The following is a 6,291-nucleotide window of genomic DNA, read 5'->3' as shown; positions in this document are numbered from 1 at the left end:
GTGAACGCCTTCTACCCCTTTTTCGTTCGATTATTTTGAAAGTTTGTTTGTGGATGTTGAATATGCACGGTAGCGAGGCGTACACCTCCTACTTGCTTATTCAAAGAATAATGAGGTCGTACGCCACTTATTCCTTTATCCAAGTTTATTTAAAATGTATTAATCGGAAGTCGATGATTCGTCCAATATGGTGAGCGCCAATTATTCAAACAATCGAGAGATGGTGAGGCGAACGCCTCCCATCCTTTATCATGCGAAGTTTAATTTAAGAAGAAAAGTTTTTAAATGTTGTATTTGTTATAAAATATGATTTGAATTTATTCGATCACGTTTTAGTTTTGACGACGAGAATTCGATCAATATGGTGTACGCCAATAATTCGAATAATCGGTAGATAGTGAGGCGAACGCCTCCTATCCTTAATTATCGGAAATTTTAAAAAGAATTGGGAATTTGTAGTTGATTTAAAAGAAATGATTTGAAATATTATGGTTTGATGTGTTAATCGGACGACAAGAACTCGAGCAATATGGCGTACGCCAATTATTCGAGAAATTGAGAAATAGCGAAGCGTACGCTTCCTATATTCTTTTTCATCCCAAGTTATAAAAAGATATATTTTGATTATTACCTTAATTTAAAAAGATGATTTGTATTTTGTATGATTATTAGGGTTTTAATTTAATGACGAAAATCCGAGCAATATGGCGTACACCAATTATTCGAATAATCGAGAGATAATGAAGCGGGTGCTCACTATTCTCCTTTTCATTCAAAGATTAATTATTAAAATAAAGCTTTATAATTTATAATTAATTTGAGGAAGCGATTTTAATTTTATAGAGTTTATAGGGTTTTAATTGAATGACGAAAATTCGAGCAATATGGCGTATGCCAATTATTCGAATAGTCGAGAGATAGTGAAGCAGAAGCTTACTATTCTCCTTTTCATTCAAAATTAATTTAAATAATTTGGGAGAGTATATTAATTAAATATGTTGAATTTGAAATTTTTTAGAATTAATCTGATTCGAGAGAAATTACTTGGTGTTAGACCAAGGCTTAATTATTTTTACAATAAGGTATAATGATTTGGTATCATTTACCGATATTAACATCTAACTAATATTTTAATCGCAATATTCTAAAGAATATATAAAAATCTACACAAAATAAGGAAAAATATTTAATTGGAAAATTAATCTATTTCTGACTATTATTATTGATGTCATCTTCTTGTTGGGAAGATTAAATAAGCATTAAAACTTAAAAATAAATAAAATAAACAAAGGAGGGTATAAATTTGAACTAGGGGGTTGTTTAACGAGTTTAGCAAACCACAAGGGCCCATGAGGCCCAAGCGCTGCAGCTGCCCACCGGATTGGGCCAAAGGACCGAATCCAGTCCAACTAGTAAGACCTAGTTGAGGTAACAGACGAAAAGGAGCGAGGCAAATGGCCTCAACCTCCCTCCTGACATCTAGTGGCCACTACTCACATAATTAAATGGGAATTTCACAAGGTTCTTTTGAGAAAACCAACAGTTGTCAGCATTTATCAGAACAATGAATGCCTTTTTTCTTGGTAAGGCAATCATAAAGAAAAACACGGTCAACGAACTCCCCAAGCTTCCACACGTTAATTAATATTTTAATTTAAAACAAGGTTAATCTGAGTAACAATAAATCCATAAAAGAAAAACAATCAGCAGAGAAGCACGAACGAACTCCCTCTTGTCTCCTCTAATTAAAATACTCTTTTCACACTCTCTCCCTGCTTTTCATTTTCTCCACCTCTGTTCTAACACCACCATCCCTATTGGATTAACCACGACGGTGGTAACAGGAATCTCCGACGACACTTCTGTGTAGCCGTGGTGGCAAGTCGTGAGCGCTCATAACTCAGAGGAAAATCCTACCCTTATCCAAGCAAATACTTAAAAACCCAAATCTAGCCATGTAGTTTCCAAATCAAAACAAAGATCCAAAGAACCGAAGCCAGAAAACAACGAAAACAAAGGATCCAGATCAAAGCATAAACAAGCAAGAGACCTAAATTTTCAACTCCAAATTAAACTTAATACAACAGAAATCTCATGTGATAATCATGGGGGTTATGGTATATGAGGCGATGTGAACAAGGTGGTAACCTCAAATCATTCAAAGGAGAAGTTTAAATACCAAATTGGAGCTAGTCCGACGTTCGACTCCGGTAAAGGCGAGGTAAACGATTTCTTTAGCGTCTTTCGAGGTTCCTTCTTCCTTCTTCTGAACTTTCCGTCTTCTTCGCTTCTTCTCCTTCTCTTTCCTTCTTACGTCGCTGCTATGGCGGTAGTAACCGTTTTAGGGTAGTCTGGGGCTTTAGCTCGAGTTTGTTGAGTTTCAATATGAAATTTCAACAAACTTCAAAAGGAAGATTAGAGCTTTAGTGATGTTTTGATTCTATTTCTGCAGAGTAACGGCGCTGGAAAAGGTCCCTTTATCCCAGTGATGGATGCTCTTTATATAGAGCTTTGGAGGTACGAGGTTTCTCACTCCTGAGCTGGCAAAGATTCCAAAAATCCGTTAGGATCAAATCCTTTCTAGATTTTGGTGTGGTTCCAGGAATGAAGGTGGTGAAATCTGTTTCTATTTTGTCCGTAGTGAGTGAGAACTTATCTTCTGCGATTACGTGGCGCTTGCAAGAATTTCTTGATGATGCTCTGCGGTAACCATTTACTTCAATTTTCACTGCGGTAACTGCTCTATTTTACTGGCGTACTGACTTTTCGTAACAGGTTTTTTTACTGGTGTTTGAATCTTGTAGATCTGGAACACCTTGGTACATCCTGAGAAATGGCCACAGACGCCATTCAAATGAAGCATCACTTTATTCCTTCTTACTTATATTGCGCCATAGCTTTGGGTTTTCCCTTGACACAACATTGCACTGTTGTTGCTGATTGCAGGATCATGTTGGTTTTGTTCATGATATGTATTACTAGTCCGCTTAATTAATCCATGAAGTGGATGTGAATGCCCCCATGACAAGGATACTGCCATGCTATTTTTTGTACCATTTGTCTGCATTATTTGGCTTGATGTAGGCTAGGATTGGTTTCTGCAGGTCTTTGTTACAATATTCATGTATCGATGCGGTTTGGCCAATGGTTGCAGGCTTGTGCTCCGATTTTGCAATAGGTTTATGTTGTGACATGTGCATGCCTGCAATGTTTGGAAGGTTGTGTAATTTAAACCATAATTGTGTTTGTATTAAGCATGTTCATGTCTTCATTTCGTGACTTTGGGGCAAACTTTTATGCAGCAGCCTTCTCACTTGGTTAGCATTTTTTCTTGTGCGTCGTGTTTTAACAACGTATATTCATGGCTTTGCTCCGTGTCGAATTTTGACTGAATAATTAAGTCCTGATTGTTGGCCTGTTATGCCCATTGCAGGTTTGCCTGATAATGCAGGACATTGGTCACAAGGTCTTATAATTCCCAGTCGGTATACCACAGTCACCTCTTGTTCATAGCCTTCGCTTGCAGCATTAGCTACCACCGCTCGCGAAGTGCTAAGCCATGATTTCATTATGCCGTTGATACTCAGTCTGGTGCGGTTTCTCGAAGGAACGTTGACACTGCAGGGGTGATGCACACTTTATCATGTTGGTTCACAAGATAAGTGTAGCAATTCATATTTTGTAATGACCTTGGACTTTAGCTTGTCTTGTATGTAGAATCTAAGACTTCATATCACGGTTGCAACCGGGTATGCTTTCTATAGTAGCTAACCTCTAGGCCATTTGCATCTTTGTTTCGTTTTTATGTGTTGCCTTTCAATTTCATGACAGTGAGTATCTTGCAACAGGTATTGTTGATTTTACCGATGTAGCCTATGTCATGACAATTTTGGTACAGATGTGACATTCGGCTGGTGAATGTATCTTGGTTGACGCATACAGCATGAGAGAATTCCCAGGGTGGTTTCATCTATTATGGACCTATGCATTGTAACTTTTTCTTCAACTTGTTATTTCTGGCGTTGTTAGTATTGTAGGTTCATGGTTATCGAGACAGACTAACTTATGGCGGCATGAATAGTTGTGGACCAAGGTCTCTTCTTCACGCATCATGATGTTGTAACATGTCTGTACCTGTTTTAAGTCTAAAATCTTTTATCTGCGGATCCAAACCTTGCGTATTTAGTATTTCTGCAATCTTATTCCAATTTTTCTTTATAAAGTTCCTAATGTCTCAGGGAGCAGAAGTGTTGCCTGATCAGTCCACTTCATTGTTATCAATTTGTTTTTGTTTTTGAAATACATCAACACAGCCGGGACATTAACACAGCCGGAACATTAACACAACCTTCATTATCTTCCTGTGTAGGCGCTTCATTATCTTCCAACTGCTACTTTAATAATGCATTGAGTTATCATCAACGTCGTCATTGCATATGTCTTCATGGCTTATGGCTTCGTCTTCAGAAAATGCCTCTGTCACTTTACACGACTTCCATAAGATGCCAAATGTTTGTATTGATCTTCCACTGTTGCTCACATGTTATTCATATTGTTGCTCACATGTTTTTCATATTGTTGCTCAAATGTTGTTTACGTTCGCTATGAGTGTAGGCAAACTGTTATTGTGAATTTTTGACAGGTTTTGATCTGGTTTTAGACAGGTTAAGACATCTTATATAGGTGGATGCAAAACTTAACGGGAATGGACCAGACATTGAAGATCAACAATTAGACGCCCTTTATTCAGAACTTAATCTTTCTTGACTCAAGTAAAGTAACACGGTGTTAACATTGTGTAGCACACTTAGAACATGGGTTAACTTTTGAACAATTATTACATGCTTGTAATTTTAATTGCTATCCCGTGATTTTGATGCCTACAGGTGTCCCCTTGGGCACTTTTACTTTGCCATTTGTGAGTAGTGATTTGGAATTTGTAATGTAAACCTGGGCTTGAAGCAATTCTCATACTTATTTAGAACTTCCCTCTTGAAATTGGCCTGGGATGCCTAAAGTGGCGATGATATTTGACCACTAATTGTCACAAAAGTTTTGCAAAACCAAACCAAACTTCCAAGATAAAAATAGGATATTCTAAATCAACTTTGAACAATGGAATTTGTGACGAACGTGGGATGTCGGTATCTGAATCCTTGAATTAGGTTGAGCCATGACGAACGTGTGCATGTATCAATGATTCGTACACTAGAAATACATGATCCAAAATTAATGATCGGCCCTAAAGGAATTTGGGCCTAATAATGTTATGAAGTACGAGGCCCGGGTGAACATCTTGGTCGATAGTACATGTGATAAACCCTAAAAAAAACAATCATGCTTGTTTGGATGCCCCCAAGATAATTAGTTCACCAGACATGCGAAGGTGTTCCACCAACGGCACAATCCTAATAGGTTCTAGGTTATGCTCGGCGCACCTCAAATCACTAATGAAACCAAATATTTTTTAAAGTGGGAGTATAAAACCAACTATTTAAGCCATACATCTCTTTGCCTTTTAAGCCATTCTCTTTTTTTTTTAACACAAAAAGTAGTTCGGACAAAATTGGGGTATGACAGCTGCCCCTATTTAATTATCGTGAACTAGAAAGCAAAATGACAGTAGTGTTCATGCATTCATAGTGAAAGATAATTAAATACAAGAAGACCCGAGTTTTGTCCAAAGAATAAATTCATAAATAGAAAATGTAGTGAGAAATACAGTACGAGGAGGAATCGCCAGCACAGCATCTTGGATAATTATAATCGAGGTATCCCATTAAAGGAATGATACCCCAACTGTATCCAAGATTGTCTGGTAATAAGCAGAACAATGTTTCTAAAAATGAATGAGACTCTTCATGTCGATGAAGCAGCATCTCAAAAAGCAAAAATGAGATTCTCTGTATCGAGTCGAAGCAGCATCTTATCTGATAGAATTAAGATATTCCGAACAAGGGAATGATACCTTAATTGAATCTAAGACTCTTCGAGGATACTAGAGCAGTATCTGAAAAGAAAAACTGGAATGCGACTCTTCATATTGATGAAGCAGCATCCCAAGCAGCAAAAATGAGATTCTCTGTATCGAGTCGAAGCAGCATCTCATATGATAGAATTAAGATATTCCGAACAAGGGAATGATACCTTAATTGAATCTAAGACTCTTCGAGGATACTAGAGTAGTATCTCAAAAGAAAAACTAGAATGAGACACTTCATATTGATGAAGCAACATCCCAAACAGCAAAAATGAGATTCTCTGTATCGAGTCGAAGCAGCATCTCATATG

At 37.4% G+C, this 6,291-nt stretch overlaps 1 long non-coding RNA gene across 4 annotated transcripts; it reads left to right on the top strand.

Annotated features, from left to right (window-relative positions):
• Positions 1–1,461: 1,461 nt before the first annotated feature.
• Positions 1,462–4,984, top strand: LOC127075239 (uncharacterized). Of its 4 annotated transcripts, none has more exons than XR_007786279.1 (5): positions 1,462–2,221; positions 2,453–2,705; positions 2,805–3,317; positions 3,434–3,749; positions 3,849–4,984. It is a non-coding gene; the product is annotated as an uncharacterized LOC127075239 (long non-coding RNA). The 4 variants fall into 4 exon arrangements; XR_007786277.1 differs by having other exon boundaries at positions 3,434–4,126; positions 4,370–4,984; XR_007786278.1 differs by having other exon boundaries at positions 3,434–4,511; positions 4,661–4,984.
• Positions 4,985–6,291: the final 1,307 nt, after the last annotated feature.

This window comes from Lathyrus oleraceus, chromosome 4 (assembly GCF_024323335.1).
Source record: "Lathyrus oleraceus cultivar Zhongwan6 chromosome 4, CAAS_Psat_ZW6_1.0, whole genome shotgun sequence".
Taxonomy (NCBI): Eukaryota; Viridiplantae; Streptophyta; class Magnoliopsida; order Fabales; family Fabaceae; genus Lathyrus; species Lathyrus oleraceus.
The sequence above is the reverse complement of the archived record's forward strand: the minus strand, read 5'-3'. Positions and strand labels throughout refer to the sequence as shown.